The 25102-nt window shown below is 37.3% G+C and overlaps 2 long non-coding RNA genes across 2 annotated transcripts; both read left to right on the forward strand.

The window, feature by feature from the left end:
• Positions 1 to 1471: 1471 nt before the first annotated feature.
• On the forward strand, positions 1472 to 4374 carry LOC113055266 (uncharacterized). Its single transcript, XR_003277511.1, has 3 exons — positions 1472 to 2055; positions 4087 to 4143; positions 4260 to 4374. It is a non-coding gene; the product is annotated as an uncharacterized LOC113055266 (long non-coding RNA).
• A 3655-nt stretch (positions 4375 to 8029) lies between these two features.
• LOC113055265 (uncharacterized) lies at positions 8030 to 14074 on the forward strand. Its single transcript, XR_003277510.1, has 3 exons — positions 8030 to 9086; positions 9173 to 9237; positions 13665 to 14074. It is a non-coding gene; the product is annotated as an uncharacterized LOC113055265 (long non-coding RNA).
• The last annotated feature ends 11028 nt before the right edge of the window (positions 14075 to 25102 follow it).

Genomic DNA, 25102 nt, shown 5'->3' on the forward strand with positions numbered 1-25102 from the left:
AATAGAATCTCATGGAAAAGGTTTTAATTTTTTGTAATTAATTTTTTTTTATTTTATTTTTTTGCAAACTTTCTTATGTTCTAGATTCATTGAACACTAACGGAAATATTTCAAGAGTTTTTTTGGTTTTAATTCTTATGTTTACGATATTTTGAGCTTGATTCATTTTATTAATTTTGAGTATAAATACTGGGTACCTCTTGGGCTAGATTAGAACATGCAACCATACTTCTGGGAAAGACTACTGACTCGACAGTTGTCCAGAAGACAATCATCAACAAGGAGGGTAAGCCACAGAAGGTCATTACTGAAAGGGCTGGCTGTTCACAGAGTGCTGTATCTAAATATATTAATAGAAAGTTGACTGAAAGGAAAGGTGTGGTAGGAAAAAATGCACAAGCAACAGGGATGACCACAGCATTGGGAAGATTATCAGGAAAAGCCGATTTAAGAACTTGGGAGAGCTTCACAAGGAGTGGACTGAAGCTAGAGTCAGACGATCAAGAGTCACCATGCTCAGATGTCTTCAGGAAAAGGGCTACAGCTGTCCCATTCCTAGAATCAAGACACTTCCGACCCAGAAAAAACATCTGAAGCATTTGCAAGAAGTTGGTCTGTTCCTCAGTGCTCCACAGTCCTCTTTTCAGATGAAAGGAAATTTAGCATTTCATTTGCAAATCAAGTTCTGAAGGAAGACTGGAGAGGCAAAGAATCCACGCTGCTTGAAGTCCAGGGTGAAGTTTCTGAAGTCAGTGATGACTTGGGGTGCCGTGACGTCTGCTGGTGTTGCTTTATTGTGTTTTATCAAGTCCAAAGTCAATGCACCCATCCACCAGGAGATTTTGGAGCATTTTATGCTTCCATCTGCTGACAAGCTTTAAGGATATGCTGATTTCCTTTTCTAGCAGGACTTTAGCACCTCCCCACAGTGCCAAAACCATGATGACCATGATATGTGCTTGATTGGCCAGCCAACTCACCTGACCTGAACCTCACAAAGAATCTATGGGGTATTGTGAAGAGGAAGATAAGTAACATCTGACAAACAATACAGAGGAACTGAAGGCTGCCATAAAATCAACCTGGGCTTCAGTAACACCTCACAAGTGACATAGGCTGAACACCTCCATGTTTGGCTACGTTGAAGCAGTAATTTGTGCAAAAGGAGCATATTTAAACCTGCTTTGGAGATCTTGAACATTTCTGTCTTGTAAACCTTTTTCTGATTGATCTTTGAGAAAATATTAGAATTTTTTGAGAAACTGAATTTTTAATTTTCCCAAAGTCCTAACCATCAGAATTAAAACAAAACTCTCTTGAAATATTTCAGTTTGTGTGCAGTGAATCTGAAAGTTTTTTATTTTATTTTTTTATTTTTATTAAATTACAAAATATGAAGAACTTTTCCATGATATTCAAATTTTTTTAGATGCACCTGTACTATTCACTTCACAGACCAATAGACGGACGCCGTGACATGCTTTCACAAGTATTAGCCTACGGTAAGTGACGTCGAGACACACCTTCACTTCACTCACGCGCTTGGCGCTGCTGGTTGCTATGGAAGGTCGTCAAGTGCAAGGCGACTCAAGCAACAGCACTTGAAGGGACAACAATTAGGAAACAATAAAGTTTTTCGTATCTCAGTCATGTGTTTATTTTTAATCTATTCATTCTACGATGTAATGACTAATTGCTGACAAACTCCCCACAGGCTACTGTTTAACTGATGACCGAACATGGAATCCTCAGCATCTTCTTCTGTTACAATGTGTTGCGACGTTTGTTGTGACTGTGGCACAACAAAAGCTGCAGTGTCACTGAATAGAGCATTTTGCGTGGAGAAAATGTTTTAAATTGTCCTTAGTTCTTTTTAATAAGCCAATAACTAACTTAGGTTGCGTATATTGTCCTTTTCCCGCCCCCTCTTCTCTGCGGGAATGTTTTTTACAGCAGGAAGAGATTAAGTCTGTCTGCATGGGTGCAGCAGGAGGCTGCTCCAACCAGTTCTGCTGAAGCCAAAAAATGAGCCCAGAGGTCAAGAGAAGAAATGCTGTAAGTATACACTCTTTCACATCCCACAGATCTAAGAAATTGAATGAAACCATGTTTAAACTAGTCCAAGGTGGTCAGCTGGTCATGCCGGTCTGTTTCACGGTTGTTACAGAGGTTTGTGCTACTTTTCTGCTGATGATGAGTTTCCCACATGTCCTATTAAGTTTTAACAACAGCACTGGATCATTTGGCAGTTGCCCTTCTTATAGTGTCAGCTGTCACTGAGGCTGTTAAACAGAAGTTCACTGTCAGTCTAAAAATAGACCTGCTGTGCTTCCCTTTATTTATATATGCATTGTCTGTTATGCTGGCTTCAGGGTAAAGGCACATTTGTTTAAGTTTTTTTTTTTTTTAAGTCATTATCAGTCAGTATTTTCTTAATACCAAATTCTTTTCTTTATTAAAAAGGGGGAAAAAATGTTAAGGGATTTCAATTGCATTTGACATTTTGTTTAGTCTTTTTGGTTAAATAGTACTTATTTAAAAAAATATATAAAATAAAAAACATTCGTTTATCTTAGAAGAATAATTAAATAGACAGAATACCGTTTTATAAATAGTATTGAAAGAAATATAATGCTTTAAATTAGACTGGAGTGAATATGTTATACACCAAAATATATATATTTTTATTCATAAAGGATACGATTTGATCAAAGGAGACAGTAAAGATATTCATAATGAATAAATAATTGTTCCTATAAAAAAAAGCACCAAATCAGCATATTAGATTGATTTCTAAAGGATCATGTAAGATGAAGACTGAAGACTGGAGTCAATGCAGTCAGGTGTCAACAGTTACAAAGTTTCAGGTCCTATTTTGTAGTTTGTTTGTGGAAAGTACCATAAACCGCAAATGCAAACATATTCTGTTGGTGTCCCACATTTACATTTGGCAAATTATAATTGTTAGTAGACTGTAACTTCCTCTAGCTCTTGTTGCGCTGTTGATATTGTCTGTCTGTTTTTCTGTGCCTGTCTGACCACAGCATGGGTGTCTTACATGACTAACTCCCCCTTCATGATTGTCATGATCGGCCTCCCTGACAGAGGCAAGACGTACATGTCAAAGAAACTCACGCGCTCCCTCAACTGCAGCGTTGAGTTCCCACAAAGGATAAGTGGGCAGATGAATTTAGAGAAGTTGCAACATATCAAATGACACTCACTATAAATATCATCTGTCTTCACATTTACATGCATCATTTAGCCTTTAAGCTGACCATTCTGACATGATGGTATATTTTCATTTAAATGTGTAGGCAGCACATTTCAACTCAAACTTTCTTGAGTACATCATGACCCACAATGCAAGTGTTTTAATCCCTGTAACTGAAGTCCGAGGTTCCTAAAGCAATGGGAATTGAACTGTTCCATCTTTACATGCAGAGTGATGTCACCTTGATGCATTACAGTTGCACTAGAACTGATAAAGGATGTGAAGATTAACCATGATTTCTTGTTTTTTGGGTTATCTTGCAGTGTTTAACCTGGGAAGCAGTTAGAGCATACAAGTCTTACAACTTCTTCAGACATGACAATAAGGAAGCCATGTAGATTTGAAAGTAGGATTATATCTTTGTTAAATTTAATGGGATAGTTCTCCCAAAAAGACCATTTCGACACATATCCTGAAGATTACATTAGTGACAGGTCCAGTATTCCATTACATTAGTTACATTCTGACAGGTTCATTCATGTCTTTCCTGAGAACTGAATTTATTTGAATTCAGTGCATGTGTGCATGTCTATTGTTGCATTTTTGGTTTTCCCAAAGAGACAGTGTGCCTTGGTGGCCTTGATGTTGATAAGCTTCAGGGCTACTTTATTTATATTTGATATAATCTGTTTTTGTCCTTTTAAGTTTTTTGATGCTACAAACATAACCGGGAGAGACTGGATCTTATAATAAATTTTGTACAGGAGAATGCATACAAGGTATCATAGCCAAATGTGCACTTCCATCGTAATCTTTCTGAAGAAGTGATGTGTAGTCATTATTTTACGATTTGTGTGTTTTTACCTTTGCAGGTGTTTTTTGTTGAGTCAGTATTTGATGATCCAGAGGTTATTGCAGCTAACATCCTGGTATGTTGTTATGTTTGGTTTGCTTTTACTTCAAACTAATGCTATAATGAGGTATAGCAACGTATCAGAATTGCCTTTCATGATCTTCTTAACAGCTGTCTCTTATGTCTCTTCAGGAAGTAAAGGTTTCAAGTCCAGATTATCCAGAAACACAGAGAGAGAGAGAGTCATGGAGGATTTCCTGAAACGCATAGAATGTTATAAAGTCACTTACCAACCACTAGATCCTGATGAATATGACAAGTAATAATGTTTAGAAAATAGACACGTAATAGCATATCTGAATGTACATATATTTTCGCCTTTAGAATAAACCTTTTGGCATCTATGTAATAGAATATAATATAATAAAGACCCATTGATATTGCAAAATGTAAAACTTATTATAATATAAAACATATTATAAATATGTCTAAATATATATTGGCAAATATATATTTGGCACTGTCAAATAGAATAAAAAAATTATTAATGATGTCAAATACAGTATAATTAATCTTAGTTAATGTTTCCTACGCGAAGAACATATTTAACATGACCACATGTCAACAGAAGATAACTGTTACTCTTATTTTTATTTATGTAAATAACATCTGTTTTGATTCACTGTTATATATTACACAAAAGGTGCAGAACGGGATTCACACCTAAAGGGTTAGTTCACCCAAAAATCTAAATTATGTCATTAATGACTCACCCTCATGTCGTTCCAAACCCGTGAGACCTCCGTTTATCTTCGGAACACAGTTTAAGATATTTTAGATTAAGTCCAAGAGCTCCCAGTCCCTACATTGAAGCTGTGTGAATGGTCTACTGTCATTGTCTTCTCTTCCGGGTCTGTTGTGAGATTTCAAAAGAGATTTCACGAGTCAAGAACCGTTTCTGTCAGACGCGTCCGATTCGTGAACCGAGGAGCTGATGATACTGCGCATGTGTGATTCAGCGTGACGCAGACTGACACACAGAGCGTCTGAACCGAACTGTTTTTTTTTTTTTGGTGATTTAATCTGAACTGATTCTGTGCTAGTGTTATGAGCGCAGGTAAACCGAAAGGCTTGAATCAAGGGCAATCATCGCAAATGATGTAATTACGTTGAGCGCAAAAGAACCAGTGAACCGTTTTCTTCAACCTGTTTATTGAATCAGACTGTCCGAAAGAACTACTGGTGATCCGAAAACCGATTCAACCGGTTCTTGACTCGTGAACGAGTGATTATCTGGTTCAGCTCGGTGTTCATCTTGACTAAACTGCTCTCTTCACATCAGTTCAGTCAGTGTACTGTTTGAGTAAATGAATTACTCCGGGATACTGGTTTGTTTTAACTCCGAGGGAGTGTCAGCCACATTAAAAAAGTTAACAGCTTAAGTAATTTGTGGATTAATGCGTATTGGAGACACAAACTGTTTCAAACAATTCAGTTCGATTTGGTGAAACGGTTCAAGAAGATCCGGTTACATCGAATGATTCGTTCGCGAACCAGATATCACTAAACTGCAGTGTTTTGAAATCTCACAACAGACCCGGAAGAGAAGAAAATGATGAATAAAGTCATAGTTTTTGCTATTTTTTGACCAAAATGTATTTTCGATGCTTCAAAAAATTCTAACTGACCCTCTGATGTCACATGGACTACTTTGATGATGTTTTTCATTTTTTCTGGACATGGTCAGTATACCGTACATACATTTTCAATGGAGGAACTGAGAGCTCTCGGACTAAATCTAAAATATCTTAAACTGTGTTCCGAAGATGATAGGAGGTCTCACGGGTTTGGAACAACATAAGGTTGAGTGATTAATGACATAATTTTCATTTTTAGGTAAACTAACCCTTTAAGTTTAATTGTGTATTATAATAGTTTTATAATGGCTTAGCTGGCACCACTGATACAGAGAAAAAGATGTTCCTTGTGAACCATGTTCAGGACTACATCCAGAGCAAGATTGTCTACTACCTCATCCATGTGAGCAACAAAACAGCACCACTGCACAGAAGACTCCACCTCCTCCCGGAGACCAGGTGATGACTCTGACCCCAGACAGCATGAGGAGATCCTTCAGCAGGATCAATGCCCGCAAAGCTCCGGGTCCTGACAACATCCCTGGGCGTGTACTGAAAGACTGTGCAGCAGAACTCACTGATGTCTTCACAGACATTTTTAACATCTCACTGAGTCAGGCTGTTGTTCCCACATGCTTTAAAACTACCACTATCATCCCAGTCCCGAAGAAGCCATCTCCATCCTGCATCAATGACTACCGTCCTGTTGCACTTACCCCCATCCTCATGAAGTGCTTTGAACGGCTAGTCATGCACCACATCAAGTCTGCCCTCCCCCCCTCCCTGGACCCCTTCCAGTTTGCATATCAGTCCAACCGGTCGACCGATGATGCCATCTCCACTGCCGTCCACTCAGCACTCACCCATCTGGAAAAAAAGGATTCTTATGTCAGAATGCTGTTCATAGACTTCAGTTCAGCATTCAACACAATCATCCCTCAGCAGCTCATCTACAAGCTGAGTCAGCTGGGGCTCAACACTTCGCTGTGCAACTGGCTGTTGGACTTTCTGACTGGAAGACCTCAGGCAGTACGGGTCGGCAGCAACACATCCAGCACCATCACACTGAACACTGGGGCCCCCCAAGGATGTGTGCTGAGCCCCCTCCTCTTCACTCTGCTGACCCATGACTGCACACCGTCACACAGCTCCAACCTCTTCATTAAGTTTGCAGATGACACGACGGTGGTGGGTCTCATTAGCAACAAAGATGAGACAAACTACAGGAGTGAGGTGAGCCGCCTGGCTGGGTGGTGCAGTGACAACAATCTCTCTCTGAATGTGGAGAAGATGAAGGAGATTGTTGTAGACTTCAGGAGAGCACACACTCAGCACGTTCCTCTGACCATCAACGGTGCGACTGTGGAGAGAGTGAGCAGCACCAAGTTCCTGGGTGTGCACATCACAGAGGACCTCTCCTGGACTGAAAACACCGCAGCACTGGCCAAGAAATCACAACAGCGTCTCTACTTCCTCCGCAAACTGAGGAGAGCCAGAGCCCCACCCCCCATCATGTACACATTCTACAGAGGGACCATCGAGAGCATCCTGTCGAGCTGCATCACTGTGTGGTATGGCGCCTGCAACGCGTCCTGCCGAAAGACTCTACAACGCATAGTGAGAGCAGCTGAGAAGATCATTGGAGTCTCTCTACCCTCCCTCCAGGACATTTATGGAACACGTCTCACCCGCAAAGCCCTCTGCATCACAGGTGATCCCACCCATCCATCACACAGCTTCTTCAGCCTGCTGCCATCAGGGAGGAGACTGCGGAGTCTCCAGGCCAGGACCAGCAGACTGAAGGACAGCTTCATCCACCAGGCTGTCAGGAAGCTGAACTCCCTCCCGAACCTGCCCCCCCTCCCCTCTTCTTCCCCAGGCACCACTGAACTATGAACCCCCCCCCCCCCACTAATTATATGATGACATGCACGAGTCACTTGTGCAGCATTGGTCTGCTCACTCACCGCTCACTACCTCATTCGACATGGAACTACCTCATCAGTCAGTTAAATAACTGCTCTTGGTCACTTGTCACTTGTCACTTTAATCAGACTTTAGATATTTTTAATAAGTGATTTTTTTTTGCACTAAAAAATCTTTTAACTGCACTGTTGTTCACTTCATTGATTTGCACTATATCTGTCATTTACCTTGCGCTGCTTTATTTAACTTTATTTTTAACTTTTATTTTTATTATATGTCTTTTTTTTATAATTCCCTTATTGTATAATTGTATCTACATTTTATATTTGATCTAGTTATTTTTTTAGGTTTTAATGTTAATGTTATTTGTATGCACCGGGGTCTGAGAGTAACGCAATTTCGATTCTCTGTATGTATGTACTGTACATGTAGAAATTGACAATAAAGCAGACTTGAACTTGAACTTGAACTTGAATGTGCACTCACACTCCATCTACCTGTGCAGACATGGAGAGAGCAAACATAACATCCAGGGCCGCATTGGAGGAGATTCTTAACTTTCCCCCCCAAGGGAGACAGGTCTGAACTTATTTAGTGCTGCCTTTATAGCGTTTATTCATCAGAAGATTCTCTACTTTCTCTCTCCTTTGAGAGTAGTTTGCGAGTGCCCTGCGTTAGTTCATTGAGGAGCATAAGCTGTCCGACTTGTAGGTTTGGACCAGCCAGTTAAGGTTTACCAGACAGATGGCTGAAGAGCTGGGAGTTCCATAAGAACAGTGGAAAATCCTCAATGAGATAGATGCTGTTAGTATGCTCAGATTCTAGCAGAGATTGCATGCATTTTATATGTATTATATGTTCATGTGAGGAGATGACCTATGAAATGATTTTGAACACATTCCCAGAAGAGTTTGCTTTAAGGGATCAGGACAAATACCACTACAGATATCCAGGAGGAGAGGTACAGCACGTGATGAGCGTATCACTTTGTTGCAGTTCTTCAGAGTATGTTCCTTCTCACTCTCTGTAGTTCTGCAGGTTTTCTGGCTTTTGTTGAAGTCAGTGTTCCTGTGGGAAGGTCTGACTGTTTTAAAAGGATCTTTCTTCTTGTAGTCATATCAGGACCTGGTTCAGCGACTGGGGACTGTGATTATGGAGCTTGAGAGACGAGGCAATGTACTGGTCATCTGCCACTGCCAACTAGCCTATTTCTTGGAAAAGAGTGGAGGCAAGATGCACTTTCACTTGAGAAGCAACAAATGTTTTTATCTGCTGGCCAGCATGTTTTTACTTACCCTTCCGAGATTTTCACTGGCCTCAAAAATGTCTCTTTTGAACAATTGAATGCATCACTGCTGAATTGATGATGATGATGATGATGATGATGATGATGATGATCTCACTTATTTGAAAAGTTCCCTTCATGTTGTCATGAGGCTCACTCCTGTTGCTTATGGTGGGTTGGACAGTTGTTTCCTCGCTTTTTGTTTATTGTCAAACTTGCACACTTCTGCTCACAGCTCATTCTGGTTCATGTTTTAGGTTGCAAAGTGGAGATGTTTCATCTGAATGTGGAGGCAGTGAATACACATCGGAACCGACCACTGGTTAGTCCTCATTTGTCTCTGTGGTGTTTCTCTTGCTGTATGAAATATTAATCAAAGATATTAAATATTCATTTTAAAATAATTGGTGCCACATTAATCTCATAGATTTGTATCTTTTTTTCAATAATGTTTTTGAAACTTTGCGACAAGCATGCTATGTTTTCCTTTGATGCAGTTTCTGATATCTTGAAGGTTTTGTTATGATCTGGAACTGAAGTTTCATCACTGCATGTTGATGTCTGTGCTGCCTGTTGCTTTTCTCAGAGAACCCCCTGATTAAAGCAGCTGTTTGAGTTCAATACAACTTTAACTCTGTTAACAGCACGACATGCTGCCAGTTACCACAGAACATAATTTTGACTCTAACCTTAATTTGCAAAAAAATAAAAATAATAATAATAATAATACAAATTTAAAGTAAATTTGCTTACAATGGGGGTCCATGGGGCAAGAGATTGCATAAATATTAAATGCAATTATACATGACCCTATAGTAGTGTCATAGAATCATTGACTTCAATGCTGTTCATATTGAAATGTAGTCATTTTCACACGCAGTGTGCCAGGATACCAGAAAGGGACTGTTTACATCAAGTAAAATTCAGAATCTGAATTAACCAATGTATATATTAACTAATATATATTAACATATAAACTAATAAAATTACAAAAGCACATAGCAAAACTTTGTATACTCAAATCAAATTAAAAACTGAAAATGTACCAAATAAAATAGTGATTCTATAATAGCATATAAATAATACTAAAATAACACTGATACTAAGTGCATCATTTTAATTTAAATTTTTAATTGAATGACACAGCTTTTTTTTTTCTTTTTTTTTTTTTTGCGGTAACAGCTTAACTTGTTAACCCATGACATTCCTTTAAGCTATGTTCTCTGTAGTTTAATCAAAAGTATTTTTGATTAGACATAAATCTTCTTCCTCTTATCCACCTGATCAGAGTGAGGTATATGTTGTTGCTTTCACAAATAGCATCCATCAATCCAATAAATGGATTGATGAATTAATTTATTGTATAGAAACTAGCAGCATAACATCTCTTTTTGTGTTCTGCAGAAGAACAAAAGTCTTATGGCTTGGGATGACATGATGATGGATAAATGACAACAGTTTTCATTTTGGGGTAGATCTCTTCAAAGTGATGTGCTTCAGTAATGAATATTGTTGTACTCTGAACATGCCAGTTTGTCCTTGCGCTTCAGTTCTCTTCTCCATACTTGTCTGCCCTCATTCTTCCTCCCCTCCCCTTCATCCTCCTCTCTCTATATTCACAGTCTCATGTGGTTGGTAGTCATCAGTAAGTATCCCATGAGTCTGAAAGCTTTTTCACCCAATTGCATTTTTAGAAATTTGTTATCGGTGGATGCGTGATGTCACAAAGCGCTGTTTTGAATGTACGAAGATTCTCAGAACTTGCATTTGTGTGTGTGTGTGTGTGTGTGTGTCTGCTCTTGTTTTTGTGACCTATCAGGACACAACTCTGTATAATGACATGGGTATGACACAGGTATTACAAGGAGAGGTTGACTTATGAGGACAACCTATGTCCTCATTTTTCAAAACGTTTAAAATCATACAGAATTAGTTTTTTTGAGAAAGTAAAAATGCACAAAGTTTCCTGTGAGGGTTACGGTTAGGTGCAGGGTTGGTGTAGGGCCAGTTTGTACAGTATAAAAACCATTACGCCTATGAGATGTTGAAACGCATATAATGTTAAATCTAACCTATTTTCCCTTTCAAAAGTTTTTAATTCATTGTTACACCAAGTGAAAGTATTTTCTGTATACTGCAAGTATATAAAACCAAGATAAGAAAATTAATTTGAAGTGATCACATAGAGTTCAAAGAGAGGGCATTTATTGTGCGTGCGTGTGTGTGTGTGTATACATATAAATTATAATTAAATTTTTGTAGCTATTTTGAATGGTTTTAAATTGAAAATGTGAAGTGGTTTAGATAGTTTATTAGGAAGTATTCTGATGTAATGATAGAACTTAAAAATCCTAATATTCTCTTTATGTTGAAATTTAACTTTATCTTGGCTTTTTATTTATATTTTTTTGAAGAAGAAGACTCCTGTGAAGGAATCAACTTTGACTACCCAGGTGAAGTTAATGACTGTTTCTGCTTCTGATTGATATAAATGGGGGAATTTCCTAAATCCAGCATGAAAAGGAAACTTTGCTTTTAGATTATTCCACTCCCCACATTCTGCTTTCTTTTTCGGTGATGGATCTATATTTCCTATCAGCCTCTTGCATGACAAATCACTACTGCTATGACTACAGTGAATCATTTATCATCATGAGATGATGACTGAACAAAGGAGATCCTCTGCATGAACTGAATGTGATCTGTTAGATTGATCACACCGTGGATTGTGCAAATGATGATAACCTCCATACAGATTCTGTGTTGCAATACAGTGTTATTAGCGACGATGCATTTTCACAATCATAACTATTACAACAGACTGTAGTCAGTTATCAGAAAGAAGAAAAGCTTTTTTCAGGGAATCAATGGGACAGAGATTTAACACAGACAGAGGAACAGTTTATATATTATAACAAGTAAGTTTTAATGAAAGGGTTTAAATGACAATTAAATATTATTGTCTTTCCCAATGTTCTTAATAAGAATGATACTCTTGTGATACTCTTTGGATATTCTACAAAGCTCAAGCTAGTGATTTAATATTTGTATAGAAATGTTTTTGTATAATATCTATCTATCTATCTATCTATCTATCTATCTATCTATCTATCTATCTATCTATCTATCTATCTATCTATCTATCTATCTATATTAGTTAACAGGTGTAACAGTAGCATTACGGCCACCAGATGGCGCCAAAAGACTTGTAATAGTAGCATCAGCGAAATAAAGGCTTTGGACGCGGACTTGTGCAAGCAATGGCATACTAGTAGAGACTGCTAGATTCGAAATTTGTCACAGCTAAAATAATGGTGGCCTGGAACTGATTTGGTTATAAAGCAAAATAGTTGTCTGTGTGACTATAAATGAATGGCTGCACCTGGAACACAAACACATTGCCCTCTTGGTGTTACATAACCCTGATGGAGATAGTGAAGAACCACAAGAGAAGTATTAAGCTCTGAGTCACTGCAGGTGAAGGAAGATATCTAAATCTACTATGTATTCAATGCCAACAGTGAATGCAAAACAGAATTTCAACCTACATTTCCTCTTGTTTGTCTACTTGGATGCTAAACATGTTGTCTTTTTAAAGGTTGTGCAATAAATCATTCAACTCTGTCTTCAAAATGAATGTGTCGACATCATTTCACAGATCAGCGAGAGATGAAAAGTGCAGGTGCTTTCACACTGAGTGTTGTAAGAGCATGTTAAAGAGCCCTTGAAAACTTTCTGAGATTCCACTTCAGCACAAGTGTTCCAGTCTGACCACAAAAGCACGGTTGTCCCAACTGGGATGATTACATAGATCAACTTTCTGTTATTAATTTTTCCTGTCTTTTCTCCCACTTTGTTGTGTTTTGAATTTGTGGTTGTTGCAGACAGGTAATTATAGCTCGGTTGATTGAGGAGCACATTGGAATCGTTTGTGTGTAGGTCTTTTACTGTCTCAACTACCCATGAGAACCTGGCAGGACTGGTTCTGCTCAATGTGTCTTTTACATGAATGTTATATAAAAATAATATTATCATAGTGATACCACTATTACATTGGCTCACAATGAAGCTAACATCAAATTCCTCTTAAAGCATCAATGTGGTGATATTGTCAGTGTAAATATTTAATATTACTGATAAAAATTGAGGTCATTAAGTTAAAACATGAAATAATAATAATAATATATCAAATTGTTTTTAAAAAGCATAAAATATTAAGATTCCATTCAAACTACTTTTTTTTTAAAGAAGATAATTTTGGATTACAATTTATGTTTCATATATGCTGTTCATTTTAACTTTCTATTCATCCTGAACAATTATTTCTACCAAATATTAGGCCCAGTTGTTTTCAATATTCATAATAATAAGAAATGTTTTTGAGCACTGATTTCTGAAGGATCGTGTTACTCTGAAGACTGGAGAAATTATGCAGAAAATTCAGCTTTGCATCACAGGAATAAATGAAATGTTTAAATGAATTAATATAGAAAACTGTTCTTTTAACATGCAATAACAGTTCACTATATTAGTGTTTTTAGTGTATTTTTCAAATAAAGGCAACCCTGACCACTGAAATCTTCCTGGCCCCAAATACATAAAAGAGGTCACTTTTGTATGATCATGTCAGAGGTGTATATAACGCACTGTAATTTAAAACACTCGGTTTAGTGATGTACGATAAGTTTCAGTGACAAGCGAAACAGAATGATGTGTAAGGATCACACCTGTGTGTGTGTGTGTGTGCAGGTATACGTGAGTAATCGAGAACAGCAGGGAGTTGCAGTTTAGCACCGTAATGTGAGAGATGGAGGTCACCCGAAGCAGCGCTCACCTGTCCCAGAGCTTTCAGGGGAATCTGATATCCTTCACTCACAGTGCGTCAAGCAGAAAGAAAAAGGAAAGAAAGAGAAAGCAAGCAGGGTGGGAAAGAACCTGAACTGCCCTGACCCTCAGAGAAGTCAATTATAATTAGTATTATTTCACGGCTCTCTGGAACACTTGACTCTGATTGGTTAATTAAGTTTGTATGACTGTTTGTGATTTGTTTCACTGACGTTTGTCTCACTCTGTGCTAATATTAAGGAATAAGTCACCCAACTATGAACATTTCCTGAAAATGTACTAATTTAGCATTATATCACTTGCTCACTCATGGATGCTCTGCAGTGAATGGGTGCCGTCAGAATAAGAGATGGCAATCTCATTCTGACGGCACCCATTCACTACAGGGGATCCACTGGTGAGCAAGTGATGAAATGCTGAATTTCTCCAAATCTGTTCAGATGAAAAGCAGACAAACAAACTTTCATTCACATTTTGGATGGGGATGAGGAGATTTTCAGCAAATGTTAATTTTGGGGTGAACTATTCCCTTTAATGAATCTTGTAAGCCTTTCTTTTCATATAATCATGTAATTGTATTTGTATGCTTTGCATCTTTGTATGGTCGCTGTGGAGGCCGCGTTCATTCATGTGATTGATTTTAATGCCCATGTGTAATTCTAACTTGTTATGGTTAATACAGGTCATTTTAGATGCCTAACCATCATAGATTAGATGACATAGTCATCCCCAGCTGTCTCAAACCACATCACGCTGGGATCAGGAGCCATGCAGTTGCATCTGTGTGACTCAAGCAGTTGTATGACTGGTTTTTATGAGCTGTTTAATAGCAGTGAGCTGAACGAGGCCATTTAGTGTGAAGAGGGATTGGTCTGGTTCTCTCATAAAAACACCGTGTCCATTATGATGGGCAGAGAAAGGAGAGAAGGGGTGAACATGGAAAAAGGAGGGGCTGTACCTAAAGACAGGCTGTAAATCAAGAGTTCATTTATACCTTCTCTCTCTCTCTTTCTCTCTCTCTCTCGCTCACACACAAAGATCATTTCAACCAGATTTTCCATCATCCTGAGGGTTTGAATGCAAAACTGTGAGGGCCATTTGGAAAAATAAACCAATGTAAAAACTAGTAAGAGCACACTTTTTATATACAAAATGCATATATAATATTTTAAATAAACAACAACAATTCCTTAAAATGCTTAAGGAAAGTCTTGGATATTTTCTCAGATTAATTTACTTCTTATTTAATTGCAAAATATAATCTAAATCAGAATTTTTGTCATGTTTTCCCAAAAGCAATTTAACAAAAGAAATTATATATATATATATATATATATATATATATATATATATATATATATATATATATATATATATATATATATATATATATATATATATATATATATATATATACATATATAAATATATATATGTATGTGTGTATATATATATATATATATATATATATATATATATATATATATATATATATATATATATATGTATGTGTATATATATATATATATATATATATATATATATATATATATATATATATATATATATATATATATATATATATATGTATATACACAAACAAACACACCATTCACAAGATTTTTCTTTTTTTAAAGAAATTGATATTTTATTCAGCAAGGATGCATTCAAATCGATCAATAGTGAGATGTACATGTATTTTAAATACATTTATTTTCATCAAAGAATCCTACATTTTACCAATTTTAAAATATATCTATATATATATATGTTTTTTGCTGTTTTCTTTTTATTAAATAAATACAGACTTGGTGGGCATAAGAGATTTCAAAAGCATCGAAAATAACACTTGAATGGTATATAAATAATTTATAACATTATATTTTTTATTTCCCAAACTGACAACTATAATCCAAATGTAAAACTATTTAATGACTTTTTAATTTTATTTAATACATGGGCTAAACTAAGTTCATATAAAATAAAAAATAAGTCAATTAAATAAAACGTTTTATTTGAAATTTTAGCAATTCTGCATGATGTTTTAAGAATTATTATATATTTTAATTAAATATAGTTACTTTCATAGTTAATATTAGTTATAGTTATGAATGAATGAATGAATGAATATGCAGTGGATAAAATGTTTAACTTCATTATATATATATATATATATATATATATATATATATATATATGTGTGTGTGTGTGTGTGTGTGTGTGTGTGTGTGTGTGTGTGTGTGTGTGTGTGTGTGTGTCTGACGCTGGAGAGCGTCTGTAAAATAAACGACTGTCAAGTTTTAGAGCTCTCAGTGTATAAGCTATAGAGTGGGTGGAAGGGGATAAAGAGATTAACAGGTAAAACAGACCTCTCAACCACACGTACCCAAAACCACAGAGGCATTAGTCATTGCACCGCAGCGAACAACAGCCTCTGTGTGACTGTTTTTGCAAACACAAGGATGCATTAAGGAAACTATGGCTCCTCTCAGTCCAACAATTCGAGTGATAATCGTATTGTTTCTCTCTCACAAACACAGGTGCTCACAGGCTGGTTTGCGCAAGTCTTCCTAATAATATTTCTCTCAGTGTGTTTTGAGGACCCCCGGCTCCAGTTACTTTGTCCTTCATCGCGAGAATCAATTAACCACTTGAAGGGGGGCAACTTTAATTTAGATTAAACACAAGCAGCTATGCAAACAGCGGACAGCGGCGAGAGAGAGGAAGAGAGCGAGGGAGTCTCAGTCCTGTAGAGCCGCTGAGTCTAGACTCCAGATGTGCGGAGCGGCCCCTGAGGTCTTCAGCAGATATCAGCAGCACGTCTTCACAGTTACAGCACTACCAATCATGACTGTGAAAGACGGATCGTTTCTAGAGATCTCAGCAGCTCAACATGAGATGGGCTGGTGAACACACGCCAGTGGCCCGATTGTTTTGTTCTGTAAAGACTCAAGTATATATTACAGTTTTGCCTTAAGACTGTTTGTATCTACATGCATACACTGTATGGACAGTCATCTGTCAACCTGACAAGTTCACGCTGTCCTCCTCAACCTCAAACCAAATCGAAATGATCTGTAGAAATCTGAGCTATGAAAATTAACCATTGTTTTTCCTATAGTTTAACCGTGGTATTTGGAGTAAAATTGTGGTTATACAAATGGTCAAAAAGATTATTTGAACTTTTTATCGCCAGCTTTTTTTTAAATCTGGGTTATGAAATATATAAATGTGTGTTTGAAAGACACTAAACGGCTACCTTTGTGTGAGATAATATTCAATAAAAACTATTCAATACATTTTGTTCAAAATATTCGCCAGCTTTATTTGATTTGCAGACTACAGTATGTAAGTACACACACCTGAAGGACACGGAAGTGTAGCATCCAATATCCGTTGGGTAAACAGGGCTGGGGGTGGAAATATTCAGCTGTTTAAACTGTGAGACATGTACATGAGAACTGTGTGTGTAAGTGGTGTTTGATTTGAGGAGGGTGAGAATATGTACTGAGCAAACAGGAGTATGGGACCCGAGTATTGTACCAATACAGTTGTGAGAGACAGCTGCTTCCGCTGCCAGGCTTTTGTTAGTGTGTGTGTGAACAGGTGAGCAACAATTCATTCCCCTGATACAAGACAGCGCACGTGCACACAAGAGAGAACAAATATGCAGCGAGCACACACTGTGACGAGCACAAGCTATTACACATCTACCTCACGTTCTCTTTTCTCAAACACACATTCACAGATTTGGACATTTCTTGGGTGTTTCCGAGGCCAAGTAACCTCACACAGAATAATTCTCACCCCATTATTGAGGGTGATGCTTGAATTGTTTCTTTCTTTCATCACCTGTTGCAATATGGGTCAGGATTGCGGTGAACAGTAACACATACAGAAAGTACCACGGCGTCATGAAGGTAACCAAATAATCATTAAACACACATTGATCAACTACAGTTTTGAATATATGGGGAAACAATTGAGTGGGTACACTCCTGTATGTTATTACCTTGTTTTGGACACAATACCAAGGAAATACCATGGTTTCTTTTCATGGAATTTATATGAATTTTATTTATTTATTTGCATTGTATCATGGTATTCTTGGACATACCCCAGAGTACCATGGTATATTTCAAAATGTCATAGGATTACCATTCGATGTCATTGCTGTACCATGGAACCGCTGCAATACTCTTTTTGTAAGAGTAATATAGTTACACTTTATTTTACAGTCCTATTCCACATGTACACACTATGTAGCCTACTTATTATACTGATTACACTAACTGGGTAATAACTAGGTACTAACTCTGAACCTACCCCTAAACTTATCCTGTGTAGTTACCTCATATTACCCAGTACTTAGCAAACATAAGTACATGTACTCATTCACGACAACCATGTATATCAAAGTGCCATGTTATCATGTAAACAAATAAGTTCTTTAAATAATCAAGTTCTTTGAAAACATGATTCTGGACAAAATATCAAGGTAATAACATGGTTTCCAAATCAGTGTTTTTTTGCCATTTACCATGGTACTTCCATGTAATTTTTGTTATTAGATTATTTTTTAGAAGCATGGTAATTTTGGATGTACTTTGGAGTGCAATGTAAATACTATGACGCAAGAGTTATAGTTCCACCATGTATTTCACATTTTCTAAGGCATGTAACATAGAAATGTCATGTTTCTGTGGTATTTATTTACCATGCTAACATGCTATACAATGAAAGTCTTTGTTGTATCATTGTACACAAAAAATTACCATAGTACTACCATGTATTTTTAACAATGCTATGTACCTCAGTAAATACCATGGTATATTTCAAAATGCCATTGTTTGCCAAATTGTACTAGGGTAGTACCATGGTATTTTTATTAATACATTTATCAAACTGGTCAAATTGATCTCCTGAGTCACGGACAGCTTGAACAAATCATTACCCTTTCAACACGCTCATGACTGGCCTTATTCTTTTTAATTGGGTACAATTATTATTATTATTATTTATTTATTTATTTATATTCAATTATTTTTCGTCTTCTGGGATGAGGACTGAATACAGATGTGCAGGAATCTGTGACTCCATTTTCCACCACTAGAGGGACTGAAACACTGTGACTGAGATGTAAACAAGACAGGGCCAGAAACACCTCATTAGAGAGAGTGTGTGTGTGTGTGTGTGTGTGTGTCTGGGCCACAGATAAGATGTTCAAAGGCTTATTGCATGTTATCTCATTCAAGCACCTTTTGTCCAGCCCTTGGACTCGTCTCTAATGAACAGTGCCTCAGGATGAGATCACAGATTAACAGCTTGGACCGTCTGTCCCACGGGTTCAAAACATCATACATCTGCTGTAATTTAGCAGACATGTGAAGTATACAATTCCCACATGCAGTCACGGAGAAGCATGCATGTATGCATGTGTCGAGACTCGAGAACGCATTGTTGACTTAAACAACCGCGGTGCCTGCATGCATCTGAAATGAAAGCCCTTCACTGCACTCTAATCATCTGCCTGTGCGCCAGCCTGGCTGCTTGGTAAAATATGAGCAATTTCCCTACAATGTGGTTACAATGAGCCAGTAATCGCTGTGTACGGCCCCCTCCCCACCCCCCATGCCACAAACACTCCCATGCATTCAGTGTTGACACAGCTTCAGTGGGAATACCCACCCTTTATGCCTCCTCCTGCTCTGACCCCCCCCCCCCCCCCCCCCAACACACACACACACACACATCAGAGGCCCAGCCATCAGGCCCCACACCTGGGCATGTTTGCAAAGGAAGAGGCCGGGGCGGGCAGCCCTCCATGCGCCTGTCGACTGGCTCCACAATGTCTGGCCAGCTGTGAGCCTGGCCTGCCCTGAGCCCTCGCTGTGGGGGCTGAACACACAGCTGGGGAAGGCATGCTTCCCAAAGAGAGAGAGAGAGAGGAAAGAAAAAGGAAAGGAAGCAAATGGAAGACAGAAAAAGAAAGCAAAGGAATGTGGAAAGCGACAACTCTATATTTTAGGATTCAGATACAATAATGCATGTTTGTTCATAAACTGCTGCTCTTTAAATTTTGATCTAAAATGTTTTGTTTGTTTGTTTGCTGCATAATTCTTCTAAATGTACATTTATGCATTTAGCAGACACTTTTTTTCCCCAAAACAACTTACAAAAGAGAAGCATATGAGCAATTTATCGCAGAGTGGACAATATTCACATTATTGACACATTCTTTTTATTATTAAACTAAATGTATGTATATATTTATACACAAATTATGAAGAAAAATACTCTTATTTACTGTATTTTACACAATGTATTACTTATATTTATTATTATATTTAAATGTATATATTTATATTGTTATACATTATTTAACACCTTATTCTAATAGTTTTTTTGTTATTATGTTGTCGATTTCATTTTTTCTTGTCATTACTTGTTTTGCATATAATGATTTTGCAATATTCTATGTTAACCTAAATTATGTAAAAAAAAAATAATCTTTAACTTGAAAAAAAAAAACTGACAGAGATGTCCATTTAATTGAAAGAAGGGATTTTTTTTAAATAATTTGTACCTAGTTTTGATTTATAAAATGTAGTAAAAAAAAAGGTACTAAAAAAGAATGGGTCTGTTAGTTCAGACTTTTCACTGTGTATTTTATTTTTAGATAGTAGAGTAGTAGGAATAACATTTAAGGAGCCAGAAAACATTACAATTTATTACTAATCACTTATAATGATACATGTCCAGATATATAACTGGAATAATATTCTGCTCTGTAAATCAAAACAAGGTCCTTATTTTTATTTATTTTTCATAGTTTTTATGAGACTGAATTGCTATAATTTCACATCATTTATGGACATGCTTTATGAATTAACAGTGAAATCACCATTTTTTTTTTTCTGGTGCAAAACCAAAAGTTGAAAATCGAATCTGTGCAGTTTAGCCGCTGTAGCATTGGCCAGTGCTACTATTACCAGAAAAGTACTAGTTTGACTAGAATTTCAAGATTTTAGAATAAAATAAATGTGTGTATGTTGCAATTATAATGCATTACAGTGATAAATAAATCCTATTATCAAATAAAATAAATAATAATGCATCCTAGAAATTAGCTTAAATAAGAATTTGGACTCAACCAAATGGTTTTTCTGAACCATATGACTGGCCTGTTAGGTTTAAACCAGCCTGTTTGTGTCCCTCTGAGAGGACACATGCTGGTCCAAGCACCCCACTGCTTCCCTCGCACACTAACACACACACTCCAGATGGGCACAGTAGATGGACAGAAGGACAACACATGTTTGGGAAGTTGAATATTAAATAAGGAAGAGATCAGGTAGAAAGTGTAACTGTTAAACACGCTCTCTTAATAGCAGAACGTTTTTTTTTTTTGACCCAGTGCCTCAGCAGTTTCCTCCCCACTCACACACATGCAGCAGGTTTATAACATTTACATCACGTACCAATCAGTGCCTATCACCAGAAAAACGAAGGCCTCTCCACTTACAGCATTCCAGAGCTATTCAGCACTTTTTATGCTGCTTTATCTGCCAAGGTGGATGAACATACAGTACTTTTTAGAAGTCTGGGGTCAGCTTCTTCTTCTTCTTCTTCACCTTCTTTTTAAAGAAATTAATACTTTTATTCAGCAAGGATGTATTGAATTGATCAAAATAGCAATTTAGATTTCTCTTTTAAATTATTTCCATTTTGCACTAAATCTGTTTTCAACATCGAATCAACAACAATTTGTTAACAGATCAATTAATTGTCAGTAAGTTGCAGCGCTACTGTTGAAGTGGTGTGTAAGTGAGTTTCTGTAAGCAAACATGCAACAAGATTTGGCAAGAATAGGCAAATAAAGTGAGAGACGTTTGATACATGGTGTTGTTCCACTTTGCAAGTGTCTTTCCACTTGTGGGAATGACAGAGCTTAACTTTTGGAATTCTGCAATGGAATCAACGTCAGAAGAGCAGAAGAGCAGAAGATCTGTCTGTTCACTTGTCCACAGGCTGACACATACTCTACACTAAAATGATTCCTGATCGCATCAGCAAACTGCGGTCACCTGCTTAGCTAAGGGAAATGGAAAAAACAGCAGTACAAACGGGGCGAGAGCAGATCACACGTGTGAGTGTGTTTGTGTGCCAATTCCCTGAGTGAGGCCAAAAGCAGGAACTATCTCTACAGCTGTCTTTGAAACAGGAAGCTCCTCTCCGAGAATGGATTTCTCAAGGCCTGCTCGTAGAGGCCCCGTCAAATGACAGGAAGTGAAGTCTGGAGAGAGGAAGTGGGCCGTGGAGCTTCGGCTCCAGTAAGTCTGGGCCCTAAAGCGAGGGAGGAAAAGAGCGAGGGAGAAAGATGCTGGGCGTAGTGATGTTAGTGGCAGCTGTTCCCACACTGCCAGCTGTGAGTTATTATTTGCCGCCTCGTAAAAATACACTGGCACCAGTCGGGCAGCCTCCTGTCGCCATGGTACTAGTCTCTCCAGTGAAGAACAGATGTGTGACAGCACACGACCATCGCTCTGTCTGTCATTATACAAAAGTAAGTGTTTTTTATCCATCTACAGTGCAACATATTGTTCACACACTAAAGAATACGTGGTCTTCTTAGTGTTATGTCCATCACTGTCCTATAATTAAGAAAACAGTGATGATTAAATATGTATTTGTAAACTAATTAAGCCAAAGACACGACCCGGTGCATATTAACAATGTCTTAAACACATGCTAGTAAACGACTCTTTTACACTCCCCTCAGGTTCATAAAAAACTCTTTAAAGTTTATGTCATGAACCGTAGCGGCGTTCAGAGAATATGCTTAAAGCACTGAAAGGCTAGCCATGCCTGTTTCGAACACTTAGCATACAGAGAGTAAGGAAATAGCTGCTTTGCATTAAAATGAGATGTATCAGCTCAGATAAGTAGGTGTTAATTTGTGTAGCGACACCTGACATGAATACAGTGGCGGCGTCATCGTGTGTTAAGGGTTGTGACCGCAAACATGGCTGCAAAGCCTGCATACTCATCTAATTTGGGTATCGACCTCCTCATTCAGTAGCAGAGGTGCTAAGTGTAGCTACTTCTTATTGCTAATGGCTAAAGACCCTCCTAGAAAGGTCTGGAGACAATAGCCTGTTACAATTGTCACACTTTCTAAGTGGCACCAGCAAGTTAAACCACTAAAACTTTTCACCTACTGTAAAGGGCTTTGTGAGGCGGTACTTCCTTTCTTTAAGGATGCATCGGGTTGCTAATGGATCATTAGCACCTGTGACACCGGCCCTGGAACCTCAGGACTTTGAAAGTCAAAGTTTTATTTCTCAAATGCAGCAAACCGCAGTACCTGATGATGAAGAGTTATCCTGCAAGGTTCTTTTAAGGTATAACAAAAGAGAGAGAGAAAAAATGAATATAATTATAATAAGTCTTATTATTAGATCAAAGCCGCCTCATTTCATGAGACCATTCCGTGTTATTAAGATAGCAAACTCAAGTCTGATAGCAAATGGAAAACAAAGCAATGCCACAAGGACACGCTCAAGAAAGACAGTCAGTCTGAAGTGGCTTTTACATTTCTGTGACTGACTGGCATTAGCTTAGCATCTGGACAGACACAACATAGCAGCCACAGAAACATCGCAGACATAATTCAGCACAATTTTATCACTACGTATGATAATATATCAAATTGTGTTGCACTTCTGGAGGGTGGACACAAACACACACACACACAAACATATCATATCTTACAGAATTTCAGGAATGTCACTGGTTTTCCATCTCTAACTTTGGTCATTTCAACCTCATTTTGAGCGGAGGCTTTGATCACCTCACACAGCTGCCCAGAACCACTTTCATTGCTCTCACAAAAGAAGAAGAGTGTTTTTCTGCAGAAGAAAGGCTGGGGTTTAGTTCCCAAAGAAAGCTGAAGTTTAGCTCCTTCACTTTCTCAGCATTGTTATGCTAACGGAGCCAGCGCTAAAGAAACATCCCATTAGCATGTGAAGAAGACCCCACATCTTCCAGAAAGACAATCTCCCATTCCTCTCTCACTCTCTTTCACTTATTCATTCACTCCTTCTCATTCAGCTATGATCCTTCACTCTCCTTTTTCCTGTCTTTCAGGCTTTTATTGTTGTGTGTTTCCAAAGATCCTCCATCTGTTTCCCTCTCGAACCGAGAAAGTGCATACAAGCTATACTTTCTGGAAACTTCTTTAAATATACACTCTTAATGCTAAACAATATTTTTTGTTAATCATATGGCAATTATCTTTTTTTCCGTGACTCGTGCTGTTAGAGCAGCTCTAAATGTATCCTTCAGTGTCGGGATGAATTCATCATGTATATGGCAACAGTGTGTGGCTTAACTGGTGGCAGATGTGGAGACCTTCAACATGGGCTGAGTGTGTGTGTGCTTTAAATGTGCATGTGTGTAAATCATGATAAGTATGACCACACCGATTCCTGTCTCACACTCAAATTCCATCCATCTTATAACACTCAGCCAGAGTAAATATATGTTTAGATGCCATATTGAGCCCATAGCTGGTGGGTTACACACATATGGTTCTGCTGAAAAACAGAGACCTATCTAGGTCATAATGGGAGATATGAAACACATAGTTTATAAAGACAAAATATGCCATTAAAATGATTATCTGTAAGGATGTGAGAGCATGCTTACTCTCTCCCTCTCTCTCTCTCTCTATAAGTATATATATATATATATATATATATATATATATATATATATATATATATATATATATATATATATATATATATATACTCTCTAAAAAATGCTTTTATTAATAAAAAACATTTGATTTTTTTTTAAATATAATTAATTATAATTTTATAGTACGTCTGTAGTATTTATAATTATTAAAATTACAATATTACACAATCAAAATTATAAATAGTATATATAATAGTATATATATATATATATATATATATATATATATATATATATATATATGTGTGTGTGTGTGTGTGTGTAGAGAGAAGTGTAGGTTTAGTGTAAGGGGATAGAAAATAGTTAGTACAATACAAAGATCATTAAGTCTATTTAATGTTCCCATAAAACATGGTGTGTGTGTGTATGTGTGTGTGATAATTATATATATTTTTTACACTCATATACTTTAATGTTAATACACAAGTGGACTGATACAAACAGTGAAAAATTAACTAATATACACTTGATAACAACTTATTGTGTAGCACATCACATTAAAATGAATAAAATCAAAGTCGCACCATGCTCTACTGTTTGAGCTACAAATGCTCCTTTAATAAGAAAAACCTTGGTGT

Source organism: Carassius auratus, chromosome 36 (genome assembly GCF_003368295.1).
Source record: "Carassius auratus strain Wakin chromosome 36, ASM336829v1, whole genome shotgun sequence".
Taxonomy (NCBI): domain Eukaryota; kingdom Metazoa; phylum Chordata; class Actinopteri; order Cypriniformes; family Cyprinidae; genus Carassius; species Carassius auratus.